The following is a 22178-nucleotide window of genomic DNA, read 5'->3' as shown; positions in this document are numbered from 1 at the left end:
AGGGCTTAGAGGGGAGGTTAGGCAGTGGGGAGAGGGCTTTCTGGAGAAAGGGACATCTGGTCCCTAATCATTGAGAAGGAACGGACCAGGCCTTGAACAGAGAGTAGGAAAGTAGAGCAGGTGGTGGGTACCGAAGGTGCAGAGGCCGTGGGGCCTGCGTGAGTGCGGGATAGTGGAGCTGAGCAGACAGTGGTGTTGGGGACCAGGCGTGCAGGGCAAAGTGCTGCAGGGCTGGACAGGTGAGGAGCTTGGCTTCCAGTCTGCATCACAGGGAGGGCTTGGCTGGCATAATTTCCCCTTTATAAAGCTTGCTTCGGCTGCCTGAGGATGTGGCTCGGCTGGTAGAGTTGGTGCGTCCCTGGGTTCCATCCCAGTGTCACAGAAAACCAGACTTGATCATGCATGCCTGTGACCTCAGGAGGTGGGATCAGAGGGACCAGAAGTATGAGATACCCCCCAAAACTGAGGTAACCCAGGCTGCTCCAAAGGGATGGCTTGTGGGAGAGGCAGCAGGGGTGTCGTGATGGGAGGGAAGGGTGACGATGGAGCGAGGGTCCTCTGTGAATGAACTCACATGGTCTTTGCAACAATCTAGGAAGTAGATACTGCAACTTTAGACACGAGAAAACAGACCCAGAGAGATAGGAGACGTGTCTAAAGTACCCAGCAGGCAAGTGTCAGGACCGAGGGCCAGGATTTGAACTCTGGCTCAGGGCTCCAGAATCACTGGTTATCCTGGCAGCCCTCCAGTGGTTTGAAAGTAGCTTTGACTGGACAGTGTCCATTTCTATTCCCAGGGGCTTTACCCAGTCAGTTCTTTTCAGACAAGTTCCCTGGGGACCCATTGGCCATGAGGAGTGCTGGATGTTGAGTCCGTGTCCCCTCTGGCACCCTCACAACCCTGCCTTTCCTTGTGCACTACTGTGCACCCTTTCTTGGTCTGTGGCTTATGATGAGCTAGACTTCCTGGCCAGACGCCGGTCAGGGGTGTCCCCAGCAGCTGTTTCTTACATCTCCCTATCAGACTGGTGGCCACAGATACTGCCAGTAGGAAGCTGTCCCTTTCCAAGTCATGGCAGGGAAATGGACTGCCCCCCCCCTCATCCGGGGCTGAAGCTTATTGTCTGCTGGACGCCTTGGCCCACAGGAAGGTTTGGGGGGTGCTAAGGAAGGTCAGAAGGGGAACTCCCCCAGATCCCAGGGGAGCACACAGTGACAGAAGCCACAGCTTACTGCGGCCTGTCTCCTGGGCCTGCTTGTGTTGTGCTCTGTCCCAGTAACGCAAAGGGCAATGGGGACTTCCCTGACTGTATTCAGTACTGGTCTGGCATATCTCTTGGCCAGTCTTCCTTCCTGGGATCCTCTGGGGAAGAGTTAGCCTCTTCCTGGTAAAATGGGATGGTTTCACTTCCCTGCCTGCCAAGCCCAAGGCAGATTTGAGGGACTTCTGCATGCAAAGTCCTCCTCAGCTCAGAGCCTGGTGAGCCCTCCATAATCTATAACTTGATGGCTTCTCCAGATGTGTCGTCTCCTGGCATCCTGTCCCCAGCCTTACCTGAAGCACAGCTCCAGTGCTCATACACGCCCCTCCCCCAATTCCACCTCCACCACCCCCAGCACGTGTGCCAGGGCTCTGCACAAGGACCCTGAAGCCATCTGTCCCTGACCTCATTTCTCTTCCTGCATTTTCATGTTATGAAGGCACATTGTTCTGCACGTGCATGGATTACCTAGTCACTACGTAATCACTGGAAACCACACGCAGTCTGGAGATACAGTGTCTAGGGTGCTGGTCACTTTCCCAACACAGTGCCTTGTTCCTGGGTTCAGTAATTCTCTCTCACTGCTTTTGTTCCTACAAGCACTTCCTTCCCTTTTGCTCTCACTCAAATGGGGTACACCACCATGTTTGTGTCATTCGATCCCCCGCCTCAGCCTCCCGAGTGCCGGGGTTCCAGTTGTGTGCCATCATACCTGGCTTGCATTTTGTGCTTTGCCTTCGAAGCTCTGGGTCACAACAGAGCGTGTTCTTGGGTATCCCATGGCTCACGTGGTCTCTGCCCCTCTGTGCTGCAGACAGGGCTGGATAACTAAAACATGGCTGTGCTAGTTAGTATGGGTGCCTGGGACTGAGCGTGAGGGTCAGAGCTGTGCACCAGCATGTTCCCTCTGCCAGATGGGTGCTGCCTGGTTACTGTGCAGCCACCCCCAGGATCTCAAGACCCCACACTCTTGCTGCTTCCGGCGGGATGTTATCTGGCACTTTGATTGTGGACCCCTGGGTTAGTGACCAAGGTCCTCACTGTTCTGAGTCCTTCAAATGATGTGTTGTTGAAAGGCACTCAGCATCCTTTTCTGGATGCTGCTGTAGCCGATCACTTCTCTTTTCCTAAAAGAGGCTTGGGGCACAGTCCTGTAACAAGCTGGTAATAGACCTGGGACTTGTTTCCTGACTTCTCGCGAGGCAGCTTTGTCCCTACTCACTAATGTGTGACCCAAAACAAGTCATGGCTCCTGTCTGCCTTGGAGCCCTCCAGGATCTGGAAATGGGGATAATGATGAAGCCCCCTGACTGGGTGTGGTAACATGTGCCTGTGATCCCAGCATTCAGGAGGGACGCAGGAGGACTGAGTTCAGGGCCAGCCTGGGCTTCATAGACCTTCTTTTCTTTTTTTTTTTTTTTTTTTTTTTTTTTGGTTTTTCGAGACAGGGTTTCTCTGTGTAGCTTTGCGCCTTTCCTGGAACTCGCTTTGGAGACCAGGCTGGCCTCGAACTCACAGAGATCCGCCTGGCTCTGCCTCCCGAGTGCTGGGATTAAAGGCGTGCGCCACCACCGCCCGGCTCATAGACCTTATTTTCAAAGATGTAATGGTAATGCTACTTCCTTGAAGGGGTGTTTTGGGGACAAAAGTGCATGTTCAACAGGCAGAATGCAATGGCAAAGGCTGATGGGCTTAATGCTCAGCCTTTCTTTTTGTTTAAACTATTCTTGTGTTTTCTATGTTTGTATGCTTGAGAAAAGGTCTTACACTGTAGCCCAGGTTGGCCTGGAATTCACTGTGTCGCTCAGGCTGACCCTGAACTAGTGGCTTTCTTGTCCTCTCATCCCTAGTGCTGGGTTTATAGGTGTGAGCCACCCGGCCCTGCTCTAAGTGTGTCCTGAACTCACTGGCTGCTGTCATCAGCCCAGGCGTCATGTCTCCATTGGTAGGGCAGGAAATGAAGAGCCTGGAAGGCTGGCCAGGCAGGACAGCTGGCCACAGTAAGCAGGGCTGGGCTGGGACCAGGAGGGCTGCCGCTAACTGCGGCTAGTGCTTTGGCCACTGCCAGCGTGGTGTTTTCATTCCAGGCTGCAGGGGAGCTCCGAAGGGACCTAGACAGGTGGGGCCTCTTTCAGAGAGGATGTCCCACCCCTCCCTGCCCCAGGAACTCTGATAAAGCCCCATTGTGCAGTTTTCCAGATCCCAGGTTCAGTTTCACCACTCCCTCAGGACAGATGCCAAGACTTAGCCCTCTTGTCTGTCCCCACAGTTAGCAGTAAAATTGGTCAGGGGAAGAAACAGGACACCGAAGACTTCTCTCCACACTCACCCCCAGCTAGGGACTCCTCCTTAAGGCAGCCTTGCTCTTCTCTTGGGGGACCCCTCCCTCCTTACTGCCCACAGGTCTCCACAGCCTGCCTTTCTTTCCCTACAGATCTCCACAGTAGCCCATTCAGAGATGGTTCATCTCAAATGCTTGTCTACATACAGTATTTGTGATTATACTACGTGTGTGTGTGTGTGTGTGTGTGTGTGTGTGTGTGTGTGTGTGTACGTATGCACGGGTGTTGCTAGGAATTAAAGATAGGGCCTATGTGCATGGGAGACAGGAACTCAACACTGAGCCATACCCCCAGCCCCTCACTGGGGGATTCTAGGCAGGTGCTGTGCCACTGACCCATACCCCAGCCCCTCACTGGGGGATTCTAGGCAGGGGCTTTACCACTGAGCCACACCCCAGCCCCTCACTGGGGGATTCTAGGCAGGGGCTCTACCACTGACTCACACCCCAGCCCCTCACTGGGGGATTCTAGGCAGGGGCTTTACCACTGACTCATACCCCAGCCCCTCACTGGGGGATTCTAGGCAGGGGCTCTACCATTGAGCCACACCCCAGCCCCTCACTGGGGGATTCTAGGCAGGGGCTCTACCACTGAGCCACACCCCAGCCCCTCACTGGGGGATTCTAGGTAAGGACTTCACCCCAGAGCCATGCCTTCCAGCCTAACCCACTACTCTTTGTGTACTCTGTGCAGAGAGCACAGCAGGACCCTGGGTGTCTGCCTGTGTTGAGCTCTGCCCTCCTGCCTTAAGACAGGGTCTCTCACAGGATAGAAGCTAACCTTTTCTGCCAGAAGGCTCCCAGGAGCCTCCTGTCTCCACCCATGGAGTTATAGGTACACGTAGCCAGGACTTGAGTCCTATGCTTACAGAATACGTTCTTTTCCCATTGAGTTAGTTCTCCAAGCCTCGATTCAAATATAGAACAGTGCATAAAATACAATTATTTGAACCAGGCATTGTAAGGTGGCCCTACATGCTCGGCCCCATCTCAGGGGAGACAGACAGAAGACATAGCACCCACTCATCTTCCCTGGGATCATGCCCTTCATGGGGTCTACCCAGCCCTTGGTAGCCATGGTGTGTTTATTCTTCCTGACAGATTTGCCACTCTTGAATCACAGCACCATCTTGGCTGCTTTCAGACTCACACATGGAATCTTCCAGTGACTCGTCCTTGTACCTCTCTTCTTCCCCCTGAGCTCTGTGAGATAGATCTGCTTGACTGTACATTAATACCTCCTTCATCCCATTGTGTACCACATCTGTGTGCGAGTCCCCTGCTGTGCGGGGCTGTGTGTGTGCCCTCTTCCCAGGGTCTCCCGTGTCCCTTGCCATGCATGCCTTTTCCATAGGCCACTCCCAGGAGCAGAGGGCAGGGTGCCCTCACCATCAGGAGACAAGTTGATAGTAGTGAGAGTTTGCTGTAGTTGGAGTTTTCCTGCCTGGCCCACAGTCAGGACAAATCTCTGTCACCCACCAGTCCCACAGCCACTCAGACCCGACCAAGTAAACACAGAGACTTATACTGGTTACAAACTGTATGGCCGTGGCAGGCTTCTTGCTAACTGTTCTTACAGCTTAAATTAATCCATTTCCATTAATCTATACCTTGCCACATGGCTCGTGGCTTACCGGCATCTTCACATGCTGTTTGTCATCGTGGCGGCTGGCAGTGTCTCTCCGACTCAGCCTTCCACTTCCCAGCTTTATTCTCCTCCTTGTCCCGCCTACACTTCCTGCCTAGCCAATGGCCAATCAGTGTTTTAATTATTGACTAATCAGCAACACATTTGACATACAGAACATCCCACAGCAGTTTGCCTTGCTCCGCGTCGCCCAGTCCACATCCTCGGGCCCTCGACAGCGCTTGGTACTGTCAGACTTTCTGGTTGACCTTGGACCAGTTTTATTTGTCTTATTTATGTACTAGTTTGTGTGTTTTGAAACAGGGCCTGACAGTGGAGCCCAGACTGGCCTCAACCTCATGGCAATTCTCCTGTCTCAGCCTCCAAAAATCTGGGACAGCACTTGTTCACCTGTGTTTCTGTAAATTCTAATTCTTATGCCCTTGAGGAATAAGAGATAAGGCCTGTGCCAGGGGCCCTAGATGGAAGCCCCAGGGGGCCCAGAAGTCAGGCATCCCATGCTAGGCTCAGTCTAGCTTAGGGACACAAACCTTGACCAAAGAATGACATTGTAACAAGTAGCTGGAAGCAGCCTGTGCCCTTCAACCTGCCTTTTCCTGGGGCAGGTCTGAGTCGTGGTCTCCCTTGACTTGCACACCTTGGTCTGGCCCTCCCCCTTCCTCCCCTTCTCCCTGGGCTCTCAGGATTGTCTCCTTTCCCAGTGTAACCTGGCGCCTGACACATTTCTTCCCTGTTCAAGCTGCACGTGCAGCCCGGGCTCCAGACTCTTTCATTCCTCCTCCCCACAGGCCCTTCCTCTGTGTCGTCAGCACAGCCAGAAGCCCTGTTGAGGCCTTCACCTCAGGCCACTCTTCTCTCTTCACTCTTCTCTGCCAAAGGGTTCCTGGAACATTCCAGGCTAGGTCCTGCCTTAGAGCCTTTGTTCTAACTGCTCTGAGAGCCCTGGCCATCTCATCCTCTCCTTTGAGGGACTGCTAACTCCAAAGTCTCCAATGCACCCTCCCACCGTACAAGCTGGGCAGCTGCATGCTTGTCTCTGTAGTCCCCTGTTGTGTCCGCCCCCCCACCCATCGTTGCTTAGATGCCCTTGTGACCTGGTCCCTGTCGGTTTATGGTGCATCTCCGCCGCAGCCAGCTTCACAGTGCTGTTACCTGTCCCTTACTCTGTTCTTACTGGTCTGTATACAGTGCTTGTAAATGTTGGTGGACTACAGTCATTGCCAGAGTGTGTACTGGGGGACCCAAATAGGGAGGCATTGTGGGCATGCTGCCTAGAGAACCTTCCAGCCCTAGCCTAGCTCCTGTGGATGTCTGTGGGGAGAGTCTATGGGAGCCTTTGAGGAATTGAAGACTTCGGGCTCAGGTCCCATTTGGGGGTAAGGCCACATTTAAATCTTGCTAGTCACTCTGGATTTTTCATTCCTTAGTGTGTATTCCTGTTTAGAATGTGGCTCCTTAAGTTTCCCTGTGCTCCATGATGCTGTGAGGCTCTGCCCCACACAAGCTCCTCCCAGTGCCTGCCACATAAATACAAAAGGGACTGTTTATCTTTCTCCCAGCAAGTGCATGCTGGCCTGTTGTGACCTCCTGAGGAGGTCACAGACTGAGTTGCTGCTCATTTGGAGTCTCCCTCTCCTGGCCTCAACCACCTGGGGCTGCCCTGCTTGGGGCAGAAGGCCTAACACAACCTCTGGCCTGGGAAGTTCCTGTAAGGCTGCACAGCCTCTTGAGGCCTTTAATAGGGAAACTAGTCGAAGGTGCATGCCATGGTCCTGCACAGGGCTCCTACACTGCAGCCCGGGCCTTCCTGGAACCCGGGAGGAGGGGGGGCACACCCTTCTGACCCATTTTCCAGATGAAAACATGAGCCTGGCACCATGGGGAATCGTTGGTGCAGGCACGGCCTGGTGCCAAGATGATCCTGATGTCTCCACCCATGTGATTGGCATCTCCCGGGCTGTCATCAGGCAGGGCAGCTTCTCAGTGGCCTTCAAAACTCAAAGGCCTAGTCAAGGCACCTTCTCGCTCTGCCCTCGGGCTGTCTACCCTTGTAATTTTCACTTCTCATTTCTGAGTTAGTGTGCGTGGTGCACATGTATGAGGGTGTGCACAAATGTGCTGCAGTGTGCTTGTGAGGGCCAGAGGACATCTTGTGACATTGGCTTTCTTCTTCCATCTTTATGTGACTTCTGGGGATTGGACTCAGGTTGGTACCCATTGAGCCATCTTGCCTGCCTCCCCCTCCCAAATCCATGAATGTGGTATGCCTGTCTATTTATGTCTGTTCTCATGGCCCTCAGAACGGTGTCGTACTTTCCCAGCAGGGGTCTTGCCTGCCTCCTGTGGGTTAACTCCAGCTATTTTATGATGGAGCAAAGCTCTCTACCCTTTACTCCCATAAGACATCCGGCTCCCCAGATTTGACTTTGCAGGATGAAGACCTCCCTCATTCTCTGCTTTTTCTGTGGTACCATCCTGGGCCCTGCAGAGGACGGATGGGTAGGGTGCCCAGAGAGGCTGTAATTTTCCTGAATGATTTCAGGGACTAATTAAAGGTCTTCCTTGACTAATCAGCTTACTGTTTAATTATCATGGAACAGACTGAGGAATGTGGAAGACTCTGCTGGGGTCTCCCCAGAGTGTGGCGGGAGGGAGCGATTTGGGGACACCCTGTACCTCTCCTGTGTCAGGGGGGCGGGTTCCCTGTCCCTGTGTCCCCTCCTCCAGCTAGTGTCTCACTTAGGGGTCTTGGCTTAGAGGTCAGGGTACCTGGGAAGCCTGGCTGGCCACAGCTGTCCACCATGCACACTGAAAGGGTCCTGGGGGGATGCCTGGGCAGGGTGCTGTAGATGGGGGCCCTGTGGGGACAAGGGCTTCTGGAGCGAACTCTGAGGAGAGGGCTGGTAGTGGGAGGAGGTGCAGCAGGGTCACTGAATGGTGGCCTAGGCTTTCTCAGGAGAGGCTGCTGGCTGGACCCCACACGTTCTGAAAGTATCTGAAGGGGGAGGGACCCAGAGATGGCTGCACCAGGCATGATTTCATTCCTCACATTCCTCAGCAGGCCCCAGACTTCTGGTGGCCCTAGGTGGGGGAGGGTGGCCTGGAGAAAGGCCTCTGGGTACTGATCTTGCCCTTCCCCGGGCGCTCTGTCAGCCTCACTCAGATGAGTGACTTCCTGGCTGGTTCCCATTTCATCAGCAGAAAGACTGACCAGGTTTAGGGGAGGCAGAGGCCCAGGCCCATGATGTTGGACACACCACCCCTCCCTGTAGAGTTTTTCAAAGTGCCTCTGGTGGCCTGAGGGGGAGAATGGCACACTTGTATAGCTTTCAGGGACATTCCTGTACTTTCTAAGTGTCGGAGCAAGTGATTAAGTCACAGCACACTCTGGGGAGGCAGGACTGATATTTGCATTCACAGACGGGCAGTGGAGGACACCGTAGGTTTCTGTGCCTGGTGGGGTGGCAGCCACCTCTCCTGGGCCGTCCACAGGACTGGGCACGACTCTGCACGCACACTCGCGTACATGTGCATGCACAGTTCTGTGACCCACCCCCTACCTTGCCCATGTCTGCTTTCCCTGCCCCTGACTGGTTTCTCCAGGGAGGCTAGAGGGGATATGGCTCCTATAGGCCCAGGACATCTTCCAAGAAGGATGAGACGTCACTGGCCCTGCCTCCCACTCCTGGGACAGAGTTGCAGTGTCCTGGGGTTGTGTCTGTCACCTGCAGCCTCCAGCCGCTCCTGGGCCTGTGTCTGGTCACCACTGCCGGTCCCAGTTCTGGCTGCCAGGACTTGAGGAGCCTGCTGACCCTCCTTTAGTGCCAGCAAGGGCTCCCGCTAAAGATTTGACCAGTCACATCGCAGAGCTTATGTTACTCCCCGAGAGCTGGGGCTGCACCACCTCCCTACCCCTTCCTCGCTTTCTTGGGGAAGGCCAGAGCTCAGACGTCCCAATTCCCACATCTGGAGTTGGGGGTGATGACTGGCTCCCTGCCAGGGTGGCTGGGGAATTGATGAGTCAGCGCATGTGTGGCCGGGAACTGCTGTCGCTGTGTCTTGAGAGTCTGATCACTGTTGTTACCCTTATGGCTGAGGAGGGCGGTGCTCCCTCAGACTCACTGAAATCCGGGCATCTCCCTTCATAAACATGGGACACCTTTGTGTTACATCCACGCAGACTTGAGAGAACGGCTTCCTGTCCACCCAGGTGTCTGTTGCCACCTGCAGCAGCTGCTGTCTGCAGCCCCAGCCCAGGTGATCCTTTCAAAACAAACTCTAAGCGTTATGTACTTTAGTCAAAATTCTCAGATTTGTCTGTTGACAGGAATTCCATAATAACCTCACACTTCGCAGTTACCTTAGGACCCAATTTTCATCTGTCTGATTTGATCCAGACTAGGTCCAAGGCCTCTTGAACAGCCTTCTATCCCTGCAGTTGCCATGGCATGGGTGGGGCGGGGGCGTCTGCGTGTGTGTGTGTGTGTGTGTGTGTGTGTGTGTGTGTGTGTGCGCGCGCGCACGCGCACGCACACACACACACACATGTACCATTTTGAAGCTGTTGCTGTGGGGGAACATCTGGGTTTAATGATTCAGTGACTTAATGTTTGCATGTCTGTCAAGTTAACTTTGAGGATAAAAATTTTAAAAGGAAAAAACAACAACAACAACAACATGGTGGTTCATACCTGTGCTTCTAGCACCTTCTGTAAGGAGTCCTCAAGTTCCAGGCCAGGCCAGGGTGGATAGGGGGACTGTCCTAAACAGACAAAACATGTTTGAGTGACAGAACCAAAGAATGCTGGAGGTGCAGTGAGTGGACTTTGACCCGACCTGCCACAGACGTATGTTGTGTGACTTAGGGTTGATGCCCTATTTCTCTGAGCCTCGTGGTCCTCTGTAAGATGGAGCCTTAACAGCCCCACCTCCATGCCTGTACAGTCACATGGTGCGCACACATTACATCTTGTAGCTGGGCTCACTCTTGTCCCATATCTCCAGCATGGGGCACAGGTGAGCCACCCGAGGCTGCCGTTGCTCTCGGGACAGTGATTTGATAAACTGTCTATGGTAGTAACTTTGACCCTGTGGAACTGGTTACAGTGCATCTGGACAAGGACACCTCAGACCAGGATGTTCCCATGTCACAGGAGGAGAACCCGGGAGTGCCTCAGTGTTGGCCTGGGTTCACGGCCTGGGTCTGAGGGTTCCAGGGCTGTGTGTCTCTCAGCTTTTGTCCCTTGCTGCAGCAAGAGTCGAGGGGCCCGCTGTGTTATGGCAAGGGCAGAGTGGGCAGGAAAATGGGACAGAGGCAGAGGGACTGGCCAGCACGTGCACATACTCAGAAGCTCACAGGGCTCAGCTTATTCTGCAGTGCAAAGTCTAACTCTGTGCAAAGTGTGGAAACCTCTGGGTTCACTTCAGTGCCTGGGTATCCAGCAAACATCCCATGTGCCACCCAGAGCAGAGGACAAGCGCTGGCGGCCGCTGCAAGCCCCTTTCCGGAAGTGAGCTCTTTGGGGTGCTAGCTCATGCCTTCAGCCCTTCCCTCCCTTTCGCTGCCCAGAGGAGAACAGAGAATCCTGCTCTGGGTCCCCTGCCCAACTAAAAGTCAAAGTCCCAGGGGCCACACCCCTGCGGTTCCTGCAGCACCCGGATCTTTCCTGGGTGTAAACTGTGTTTGGATAGCGTGAGATTGGCAGCTCTTGGCCCCAGCTTGCTCTGTCTGGTATTTTGCTCTTGAGAGCTCACCAACCAGTGAAGGAAGCGTTAGCAGGGGAGTTCTCTAACAGGGCCCAGGTGAAAACTAGCCTGCTCTGGGCTCCTCCCACCTAGGCCCTGCCTCCTATCCCTGCCCCCAACCCCGCCCAGCAGGGGAGATCTTGGGAGATTCGTGGTCACCAAATAGTCCTATGCTCTATAAAGGGGCTGTGATGTCTCCTGGAGGGCCATGGCTGAGCAGGGTGGCTCTCTTTTCTGACCCTGACCCACCCCGGTAAGCTGCTTTACAAAGTCACTACAGGCCACTGTAGTGGTTCCTGTGCCAGAGTCCAGATGAGCTGGGGTTTATCACCCAGTTGCACTGCTGAGTTCGTAGTTTGGAGGCATGTGCAAACCCTACCACCACCTCAGGGGACCTCATTTTCCTACTTTGGAAACCACGTAAGGTTAGTCCATCACAGTGAAGCACTCAGAAGAGCTGGCACCTCTTAGTGTCCTCAGTGGCAGTTGTGTGATTTACTCTGGTTGTGCTCCAACACCTGACAGAAGCGACCAAAGGAAGGAGGGTCTGTCTGGGCTCAGGTTTGAGGGACAGTTTATCATGACTGGGAAGGCAGCTGGTCACTTGATGCCTGTCAGCAGGAAACAGAAAGGGTCGAATGCTGGTACTCTACTTTCTCTCTGTGCTCGAACACGTGCGTGCGTGCATGCATGCGTGTGCACATGTGTGCACACATGCACCACAGAGACCAGAAGAGGGTGTCAGATTCTCTGGAGCTGGAGTAGTTGTGAGCAACCTAACATGAATGCTGGGAACTGAACCCCAGGACCTCTGGAAGAGCAGTACGCTCTCTTAACCACTGAACCATCTCTCCAGCTCCTCACTGTCTCCATTTTACAAAGCCCTGAACTCCAGCCCATGGGCTAGTGCTGTGTGTGTGTGTGTGTGTGTGTGTGTGTGTGTGTGTGTGTGTTGGGGAGGGGTCTTCCCTGTTCAGCTAACCTTCTGTAAGCACCCTCATAGACACACCAGAGACGTTTCTGTGGTGATTCTAAGCCCAGAAGTTGGCAACCATCAGCAGTATGGTTCTTGTTCTTTTTGTCCCTTCACTGGACCTGTTAGCCCTCGGGCCAGGCTGGGGGTTACCTACTGAGTTGAGGACCAGCACTCAGAGAACACCGGTCTAGAGGGGCCAGCAAAGTGACAGCTGCCATGATGAAGCCCATCCATAAAACCAGGGGTGGCTTCCTGGAGGGGGAGACGTGTGGGCTGAGGCCAGAAATAGGAGCATGAACTAGTTTGTGGAAGAAGAAACCGAGAGAAGAACAGCACACTCAAGGCTAAAAGATGTGAGCATGGTGGTATACACCTGCCAGCCTGGACTGCCTAATGAAGCTTTGTCTCAAAAAAAAAAAAGTGGAAGATGGGAGCAGGCCTGTCGTTTTAAATAGATTACTGATAGTCTTCAGTCAGCTTAGGTTCCTATTGCAGTTGTCAGGCATTGTGAGCTAGACCTTCACGTTCTCCCCATCTTCCCTGAGTGCCCACAGCTTGCAAAGCCACCTAGGTCCCCAACCATGATATGGACTGCTATCTGGTCAAGGCTGAACATTCCATCACAGTCGTCCCTCCCCTGCCCCAGGCCTGCTCCAGCCACACCCCTTCCTCCCCTAGCCTTGGGCATCCATTCCCCAGTTTTACAATTCTCTCATTGTAGGGGTGTTACATAAGTAGAGTCATTCCATGGAGAACCTTCTGGAATTGTCTTCACTCATGTAGCCGAGTTCTCAGGAGACACCTGCAGAGGCAGCGTGTGTTGGGGGCTCCTCCTTGCTGTTGCTGGGTGGCACTCACAGGTACCCCAGGGTGTTTCACCATCTGCCCATGGAGGACATCTGCCTGTGTCTAGTCTTTTGGCTATTACAAAGAGAGCCTCTGTAAACGTTCCCATAGTGGTTTTTATGTGGAGCATAAATTTCCGTTTTTCTGGGGCAAATACCCCACGTGTAATTGCTTGGTGGTATGGCAGTTACCGGTTTTAAGGAGGGTGCCAGACTGCTTTCAGAGCAGCTGCGCCATCTTCTGCTGCCTGCGGCAGTACAGCGAGCAGGGTGCTGTCCCCGCAGGCTTGCCAGCATTTGCTGTCGCCACTATTCTTGACCTGAACTCCTGGAGTAAGTGTGCAGCGCTGTCTCGCAGTCACGTGGATTCGTGTCTCCCTAATGGCTAATGCTGTTGAACACTCGGTGTGCTTATCTGCCATCTGTGGATCTGCCTTGGTGACATGTCTAGTGGCTTCTGCTCACTTTCTTATTGAACTGCTTGCTTTTTTACTGTTCAGTTCTGTGAGTGCTTTATCTTAGACACTAGGCCGTTGTCAGATATGCGGCGTGTGAATGTCTCTCTCAGTCTGTTGCTTGCCTTTTTCTCCCCCGTCAGCACTGGGGATTGAACCTAGGGCTTCTTGTGTTTGCTGGGCAAGCACTCTACCACAGAGCCACATCTCGGGCCTATAGCTTGTCTTTCTATTCTCTTCACGTGAACTTTGGTAGAGGAAAAGTCTTCTTTAAACAAAACTTTATTTTTAAATGTTTTGTTCATTTGTATGTGTATGGGTGTTTGCCTACGGTATGTGCGCATATATGTATATGCACGTGTTCGAGCCTGATGCCTGTGAAGTCCAAAAGAGGGCATGGGGTTTCCTGGGAGCAGAGTTCCAGACGGTTGAGGGTCCCGTGGAGTGCTGGGCACTGAACGGCCAGTGCTCTTAACCGAGAAAGGCCCCTACATTCATTTCTGCCTTTATGGTTTGTACCTTTGGTGTGGAGTCTGAGAGCCCTGAGCTAAGCCCTGGAGGCTTTCTTCAGTTTCTGTGTGTGTGTGTGTGTGTGTGTAGTCCTGGGGATGGACCTAGGGCCCTGCACGTGCTAAGCAGGCATTGTGCCACCCACCACTGCGTCCCTGGGCCGCCTTTACGTTTCCAGCCCTGAGTTGCCCACGCTGGCTATAAACTCATTCTTTTGTCCAGGCAGGCCTTGACTTTAGACTCCTCCTGCCTCCACCTGTTTTGTGTTCTGGAAATCTTAGAGTTTCACATTTAAGGGCATGAGCCTTTGCATGCTGTGTGCAGTGTAGCTTCTGTCAAAGTTCCTTTTGTATGTATGGGAAGCCAGTTGTTCCAGCACCTTCTACGATGCTGCTGCTTTTTTACTCACTTTCCCGGTTACCGTGGTCTATCACCACCTCATCCTTAACCAGAATAGCCTCTATTAAACAAGAAGAAAGAGTAACTAGGCATGCTGGCTCAGGCCTGCAGTCCGGCCGGCTCTCAGAAGACAGAGGCAGGAGGATCTTCGCAAAGCCAGCCTGGGCTGTGTGGTGAGACCCTGGGGTGTGTGGGTAGTGAGGGGAATAATGCAGGTATTTGGCAGGTAGAAGAATTGGAAGCTCATTCTTCACAGGCAGGACTGTGAGACCAGCTTACCATCCTCTTGTAAGGTTAAACACAAACATGGACCGTCTGTGCGCTCCATCGCTTCCACTCCAGGTGCACGTTAAAGAAGTGAGGGCAGGGGCCAGGCCTGGTGCTGCGCCCCTTTAATCCCAGCACTCAGAAGCAAGAGGCAAGTGGATCTCTGTGAGTTCGAGGCCAGCCTGGACTACAGAGTGAGTTCCAGGACAGTCAGGGCTGTGTAGAGAGACCCTGTCACAAAAAGTCAAAGCAAAAACTGAAAGCAGGGACTGAGAGATATTTGCACACCCAGTGCCTTGCAGTGTTCTTCACAGCAGCCAGAAAGTGGAAACAACCTAGCATCCCTCCATGAATGGAAAGAGAAAACTGGCAGGTACACATAATGGCATATTATTCAGCCATAGAAAGGGATGAAGCCTTAATCGATGCTATTGTGTGGCTGGACCTTAAAAACATTATGCTTAGTGAAAAAAGCCAGGCGTAAGGAAGAATGATTGCATGAGTCCACCTGTACACAGGGCCTAGACTAGCACAAAGGAGCAGAAGGTGGAAGAGGCTATGGGGAGGCTGAGGGAACAGGGAAGGAGCAGTTCTCTTTTGCTGGGGCTGGTATAAAGGCTGGGCTAAAGAGAGTGGTGATGGTTATACAACACTCGGAGTATTTAAAGATGCTGGGCAGCATGCATACTTCCAAGTGGTTAAAATGGTAGTGTATGTGTTTTATACCACAGTGAAAAAAATCACTTTTTTGTGTGTTTGTTTTTAAATCTCATAAGCTTTCTGAGACAGTCTCACATGTGTCTCTGGCTAACCTAGAACTCAGTTCCCCTTGCCTTTGCCTCCTGGGTGCTGGGTTTACAAGCGTGCTCCACCACACTGGGCATAAAATCACTTACTTTTTAAAGCCCAGTGCATTGGGGCTGGAGAGGTGACTCAGGTTAAGAGTATTGGCTGCTCTTGCAGAGGACCTGGGTTTGGGTCCCAACACCCAGCTCACAACTGTCTGTAACTGCAGTTCCAGGAGGTCCAACGCCCTCTTCTGGTTTCTGTGGGCACTGCACATGTGCACCAGCAGGCCTACAAAAAATAAAACAAATCCCTAAAGAATAAAACTAGTCATGTTGGTGGGAGTCTGTTTCCGGGTTCTCCGTGCTCCCGCACTGACCTGCATGCCCCAGCCTCACTGCCTCCTCTGCTGTGTGGCAGACTTTAGTGTCAGGGGGGAGGTGCCTCCCACTTGGCTGTTACCCATGGGTCTGGGTCAGACATCCTGGAACTTCTCCCAGATGGTCTCATCCTTGCCACCTCCCTGAGCCTCGTTCCCAATGCCCCACTTAGACAGTGTCACCGTGTGTGTGTGTGTGTGTGTGTGTGTGTGTGTGTGTGTGTGTGTGTGTGTGTGTGTGTGCTCATGTGTATGCATGCATGTGGAGGTCAGAGGTTGAGTTCCTCCGTTACTCTCCACATTGTTGAGGCTGGATCGCACCAGTTTTCCTAGACCAACTAGCTAGTGAGCTCCAGGTGTCAGCCTGTCTCCACCTCCCCGGAACTGGGGTTACAGACACACCTGCCATGCCCAGCTTTTCACGGGAGTGCCAGGATCCAGCCTGGCTCTCCGTGCTCACAGCACAGGTGCTTCACCAACTGAACCACCTCCCGGACGTTGCTCTTCTTAGTAGACTGGGTTTCTAGGTGACCCCTTCTCTAGCCTTCCCTCCCGGCTACCATCCCCAGCTGCCTGGCCCCGCTCCAGCCTCACCACTGGTCTCCATACCCGCTCTGGTCTTCTGGACCGCATCCTCTCCCAAGCAAAGTCACAGCCTCAAGCTCATGCCTCTCCGTGGCAACCTGCCGCAGCTCCCCATGGCCGGCCTCCGCCGCTTTCTCCTCCCTTTGGGCCTGTCAACTGAAATTCCAAGTCCCACAGGGCATCTGGTGGCCACGTGGTGACCTCTTGCAGAGGACCGAGTGCAGGGAAGGAAGTTGCATGTGGCTGGAGCAGGCGACTGGGTAAGGGTAGGAGGAAATGGGGCAGAGGTGGGCATGGCCTGGGGGCTCCTGGTGGGGAGATGGCTGTGACTGTGAGGCCCCAGCTGGTTTTCAGCAGAAAGGGACACAGTCAGATTAGCTTCACAAAGGTCTGCCTGACCCAGCAGAAAAACAGGCAAAGGTATTGAGTAGACACTCGTGGCAGAGGGCAGTCACAGCTTCTGTAAGTGTGAAAGGATGCTCCATGGATGCTCCATGGACAGAGGAAGAAAATGCAAATGAAAACCAGGCTGAGCTGAGCAGGAGCTGGGCTGAGCTCTCCAGGTGAGCAGTGGCAGCCCTGGGCTTGCTGAGGGTGCAGGGAGCAGGGCATTCCTGGTGCAGGGCCACTGGCATCGCCCACTGATGCTGGCAGCCCTGTTAGCACCCCTGCACTGCCTGTGAGAGCTGCCAGCCTGGCCCCAGGGGGCCAGCTCCAGTCACCACAGCACTTCACATGGCCGTCAAAGTGGAGGCCAGCATTCTGCAAAACGAGGCCTGGAGAGACTCATGGGATCCACATCTAAACATGTGTTCATAGTCTTTTCCTTTAAAGCCCTTCCTTTTGACATTAGGATGCGTGCTGGAAATTGCCTCACACACGAATGGAAGAGCAGAGCAGTTACTATAACGGGAAAACCTTTCTTCCCTCCAGGGGAAGACAGGTGGTACCTTCCATTCTCTATACTTCAGGGGCTCCTGATCCTTCTCCTCCTATGCTGGGAGTTGAACACAGGGCCTTGTGCATGCTGGGCACGTGTGCTACCACTGAGCCATGCATGTCTCCAGCCCTCCCTGGTGGAGTCTAAGCAGGGCTCTACTGTTAGGCTGCCCTCCTTTTACCCTTTGGTGGGGGGTGAAATAAGGTCTTTCTTGCTATATATCCCTGGCTAGCTTGGTATTTGCTTGTATCCTACCTAGGATGACCTCATACAGCAGTCCCATGGCCTCAGCCTACCGAGTGAACCACATCTGGCTCCTTTTGTGTTTTTGTTTTTTGATACTGAGATGGGGTCTCATCTTGTTATCCAGGATGATCTTGAATTCACTGTAGCCCAGACAGCCTTGAACTTGGGACCCTCCTGACTCTTGGGACCATATCCTTTGCCCTTCCTCTTTGGTTTTGCCACCTCCTTTCCAGGGGTTTTGCGCTTTATCATAATGGGGTCCTAGGCTTTGTTATTGAGACTCACCCCATGTAGTGCAGGCCATGAGATCCCCATGCTGTCCTTCCAGGGACCCAGGAGATCACGTTGAGGGCATTTGTCTGTTTTCCCTTGTCTGGTGACCACCATAAACCTTCCCACGGCCCGTGGGCTGGCGTTTTGCTTATGTTGTACCCAGGAGAACACTGCCAGGTCCGAGGTGTGTTTCAACCTAACTGGTGCTGCCAAGTCCTCCCTCCCAAGTGCCAGCTGTATGGCAAGGATGTTTTGGAGTAGGTAAAGGTGCTGTGTATGGACTGGGCTGCATTTTGTGAGGTTCTTCAAAGTGCGAAAGTGTATTCCTGGAACATGTGGGTCTCTCCAATGGAAAAAACCAAGGATAATGGGGAGGGCATTACCTGCCTCTGTTTACCCTTTTGGCATTGGTACCTACCATGTGACTGTGTCCTAGAGACAGGCAGAGATGAAAAGGAAAGGGACAGACAAGCTCCTGTGTGACAAACCATGATTAGTGAGTCACACACTCAGCACTCCCTCTTGGACCTGTTTCCTGGAGCTGGCCAGAGCTGGCCAGGCCGAGCCACCTCCCCCACCAGAGCCCAAACCTGCTGGTCTGGTTTGGGGAGGCAGCCCTACCTAGCTCCTCTCTGGGTGGCTGCTTCCTAGATGCCCTGCTCCCACAGGGAGGCGGTGCCCGGAGATCTGAGACTTTGGGGTCTCCCGGCCTTGTTCTGCAGTGGGGAGGGAGTGGGACTAGATGAACACAAGTGGTTCCGGCCACCTGCTGGTCGTCCTCACAGGGGCTCCACAGGCTGGGCCGTGCTCACTGGGCCAGAGCCTTCTGGCCCCACTCCCCACCCCTCTTGGGACAGGGCATTTCTTTGGCTGGATTGCCTGCCACCCAAGTGAGTCCTCATGTATGCAAGGAGCTTGGTAAATTTGGGGACTGCAGACAGTAGTCGACAGAGGTCATAGCTGCTGTGGCAAGGCCCAGAGGACATGTGTGGTCCAGCCTGGGCTGATAGGAAATGCTTCCTGAGCGAGTGCAGGAGGCTGGCCCCAGAAGGACAGACAGACTGAGCTCTCTGCCCCTGGACAGCCTTACACTGGAAGTGACTGCACAGGAGGCCTCTGCGCAGGGCCAGCGACCAGCTGGGCTGTCAGAAGGGCTCGGGAGCGCCCGCCCCGTCCAGATGGCCGTTGTTCAGGCCGGAGGCTCTGAGCAGCACCGCCTCACCCAGAGCAGTTGGGTAAGGGCACAGGCATCGGAGTGGCCTGCATTCGGCCGGTCCCACAGCCTCTCCGGACTTCTTGGTTGCTCTGCTGTAAAGGAGGCCTGCTAAAGTGGCTGACCTGTGCTGGGCAGGGATGAAGCAGGAGGACTTGGGCATGAGCGTATCAGCTCCTGCAGGCTTAGCGTGGCATATTGGTCCCAGCCTCCACACCACCATTGCTCCTATCATCCATCTCTCCACTTTCAGCTCCCCTGCTTATACCACTTGCTACAGTCGCACCCAGGGGAGAGAAAGGGGATGGGGCCCACCAGGCTCTCTAGATACACCCCACCTCGGAGAACCCACGTGCAGCCCTCAACCCATCTGTAACACAGCCCACCCTGAGGTCTCCAGAGGCGCTCTCCTGTATCTAGCTCCTCCCCCATTGTTTCCAACCCATTGGTCCAGTCGCGGCTCTGGTGTGCAGCCTAGATAAGCCCTGCTTTCCTGGGCCCCTGTTATCCAACCTGTGTGTGGAGGGGGAGTTAGGATGGGTGTGCCTGTTGTAGTGGAGGCAAGTCCTGCTGACCAGGCTGTGCCTGGGGTCCCTGCCAACCCTCCCCTCTGTCCCTCAGCTATGGGCCACCCTCCCGGGCCTACTGGCTCCAGCCCCACCTCCCGCCTCCCTGCTTCCCGCCCTCTGTGGGTGGGAGCCACAGCCCCAGTTGAGCTGTTCCGAGCTAGACTGTGTCCCCACGAGTGCTAGAGAGCTTTGGTTGCAGAGCCAGCTGGCCAGTCTGAGGGTGCCCTGAAGCCTGTCCCTGCCCTTTGCACTGGGAGCTCTGGCCATCAGGAAGCAGAAAGAGAATGGTGGAGGTAAGCAGGCTGCCTGGGGCCTTTAGGAGAGGGCGGGGCTGACCACTGGAGCCAGTGTGAGTATGTGGGATGGGCCACACCTTTCTTGGGTCCAGGGGTGGAGTGACTGTTGTTCCCATGTGTGAGGTGGCAGGCTCCTGGGAACTGGTCAGTGTCTGAGCACAGGCCCCTGAGCCTCTGTGCAGACATCTTCCTAGTGAGCCTTGAGTGGGCTGGTGTCAGACATTAGGAACTCATTGCTTGCTGCGCGTGGACCTGTGGCTGTGTGGCCCCCAGGGCCTCACCTTGTAGTCCTCGGGACCTCTTTCAGATTGTGTGGACATGCGCACCACTGCGCCCGCAGGCATGCTGGGGCCTACTATGTATCATAGCTCTTGTGCTGTGGCTATAGGTATCTCTAGGGAACCCTGCCTCTTTGGGGTGGGGAGGGTCTTCATGTTTTAGAGCGTCCACAGTGGGCTGCTCAAGGGTCCCCGGTCCTTCCACTTGCTGAGCACTTTCTCCGGGCCTGGGCCTGCCAGCTGCTTCCCTGAATTCCCTCTGGTGCCTCCTAAGCTCCCTCCACCAGGCTTTGCTGGCACCTTTGTTTGAGGGGCGAGACGCTCGGTTCTGAGCTCACCTTAGCATGCTCCACAGTAAGCGGTGGCCTGGCCACTGCCTCCTCTGTTCACGCCCTGTGGCAGCTGCCACTTAGGTGCTCAGGGTGCTGTGAGGAGGCGAATGGGTGACTATGGTCTCCAGCTAGTCGGGGTTTTCAGGATGACTACATGTATCTGGATGCCCAGCCGGTCGGTCTGTCTGTCTGTCCGTGGGCTTGTTTGGTTTACTGTTGCAGGGCCTGTGATATGGCAAGTGTAGGTTGTATTAAAAGCTGTCACTGGCTGCGTGGTGGCCTGATGTGTGAGGTGATGAGGTGGCCTGACAGGCAGGTGGACCGGAGGGAGTATAGGAAGATCAGGAGCCCCCTCCTGGCTGCCTCTTCTTCCTGCAGGGCTTCAGAATGGATGAAAACTCCTCTGATGTTGCATAGGTTTTCTCTGGCAGCCATCCCCGCTTGGGCTCTGTGTGGATGACCACAGGATGCTCGTGCCCAGCCGGGATGGAGGCAGAAGCTGGCCAGGCAGCTTCCCATTCAGCCCCCTCTACAGCTCACTCTCACTGCCTATGGTGCACACAGTTGGCGGTACACTGTGGCTAAGGTGGCCCTCACCCCGGCCTTCGTGAGGTTCCCAGTGTAGTGGGTTAGACAAACCAGTCCTCAGACAGTGGCAGCCTGTCGTGTCCCCACCCCAACCCTGGGGGAAGTGACCCTACCACATGTGTGCTGGGAGGGGGACTGTGACCAGCGTCCTCGTTAGTGTGCAAGGTCAGTCATCTTTCACGCTGCAGGAGGACCATGGCAGACCCTGTCCTGCACGCCTCACTTGTGTCGTCTGAATGTTCCCAACAGGTAGGGACTGTCACAACTGTGGTTCTGCAGCTAGAACACTGAGGTCCAGAGAGGTTAGGTGACTTGGCGAGGGACACGCAGCTCGAGTGGCCAAGCTAGCACCTGGGTCTGGGCAGTCTGCTCTTAGGCCCACGGAACCCCTGTAGTACCGGGACAGCCCTGTGTTGGGCAGTGGCCAAAAGAGACAGGCCTCTTCTAGCAGCAGTCTAGAAGGACACTAAGACAGACTGAGAAGGGTGGCGGTGACTGCCCTTCCAGGAGACCATACCCAGCCACTTAAAGGAAGAGGAAGGGGCCAGGGCGGTGGTGACACCTTTAATCCCTGCACTCAGAAGGCAGAGCCAGGCGGATCTCTGTGAGTTCGAGGACAGCCTGGGCTATGGGACAAGTTCCAGGACAGCCAAGGGAAAAAGTAAGCTGGCAGTTCTGCGCAGGAGGCTGTGGGTTCAAAGCTGTGACAGTCTGCTGTGTTCGGTTTGGGTGGCTCAGCTGGAGGGGTGCAGAGAGGGCAGGCGTGTGAGACGTGCGGGCCTCGCGCAGGCAGGCTGTGTGGTCACCACTGGAGTCATACGGGCAGCTTCTCCCCTGCTCTTGTCCCGTAGACCCCTTAGGTCCTTCCTGTGGACTGGAGGCCTGAGTGGAGCTGGGGCCACTGAGAAGCACGAGACTGATAGGGTGTTAAAAGGCCTTCTTTGTGGGACAGAGTGGGGTACTTTTGTGACCTGGCGCTAGGTGGCCCTGGGCAGTTGATTTCCTCTTTGTGGGCCTCAGTTTCCTGGTTTAGGGTAGAGGAGTCCCACCCACCCAGGTCTGTTTGGGGACCCATGGTGGCAAGTCTCTGTGCCTGGCACATGCCGGCCACAGCTTCAGCTGTGTGGGCCACCGGTGTAGCAGACCGTAAGCTTTGGACAGGCCGACACTGCCATGCTCAGGGGTGGTGAGCACTCGAGAGTGATAGGCAGGAGGCCAGTGGGCCCAACCTGATGCTGTGTCAAG

At 54.5% G+C, this 22178-nt stretch overlaps 1 protein-coding gene across 7 annotated transcripts in view; it reads left to right on the top strand.

The window, feature by feature from the left end:
• Pak4 (p21 (RAC1) activated kinase 4) overlaps nucleotides 1-22178 on the top strand; it is a 40889-nt gene that overhangs the window by 3456 nt on the left and 15255 nt on the right. Inside the window, exon 1 of one of the 7 annotated variants that reach the window (XM_052763244.1) lies at nucleotides 7134-7457. The exons of 5 other annotated variants lie outside the window; for them this stretch is intronic. The gene's annotated coding sequence lies outside the window, so the exon portion shown is untranslated. Of the gene's footprint in view, nucleotides 1-7133; nucleotides 7458-18928; nucleotides 19733-22178 lie in introns of those variants that run through there. One more of the 7 variants, XM_052763243.1, reaches the window with a different exon arrangement.

The sequence above is a fragment of the Peromyscus californicus genome, unplaced genomic scaffold (assembly GCF_007827085.1).
Source record: "Peromyscus californicus insignis strain IS unplaced genomic scaffold, ASM782708v3 Scaffold_4__1_contigs__length_199733344, whole genome shotgun sequence".
NCBI lineage: Eukaryota > Metazoa > Chordata > Mammalia > Rodentia > Cricetidae > Peromyscus > Peromyscus californicus.
Note: the sequence above shows the minus strand (reverse complement) of the source record. Positions and strands in the feature narration are given on the sequence as shown.